This window comes from Quercus suber, unplaced genomic scaffold (assembly GCF_002906115.3).
Source record: "Quercus suber isolate HL8 unplaced genomic scaffold, Cork oak 2.0 scaffold_63, whole genome shotgun sequence".
NCBI classification, from domain to species: domain Eukaryota; kingdom Viridiplantae; phylum Streptophyta; class Magnoliopsida; order Fagales; family Fagaceae; genus Quercus; species Quercus suber.
This window is the reverse complement of record NW_027069528.1, coordinates 1,338,360-1,338,698: the sequence shown is the minus strand read 5'-3', so window position 1 is coordinate 1,338,698 and position 339 is coordinate 1,338,360.

Below are 339 nucleotides of genomic sequence, written 5' to 3'. Positions count from 1 at the left end.
AAAAAAAAAAAAACCAAAACACATATTTAAATATAAAAAAACCATCAACCTTAATCAGAATTATAAGAAAGAACAAAAATCCACAAGAGAGAGAGAGAGAGAGTATTTACAATTTTTTTTGTGAGGAAAATATGGATTGAATGGAAGAAATGATATCAAATTTATACAAAATAAAATGGGGAGAAGAAGAGTCAAAATATAATACAGAGAAAATGATGAAGGAAGTATGACAGTAAAGTAGAGAGTAGTGGGAAGATAAAGACAGTCAAGTAGAGAATAGCGAGGAGATAAAGAGGTAAAAATTTAATAGACCCTCGTTTATACTAATTTCCATCAAAG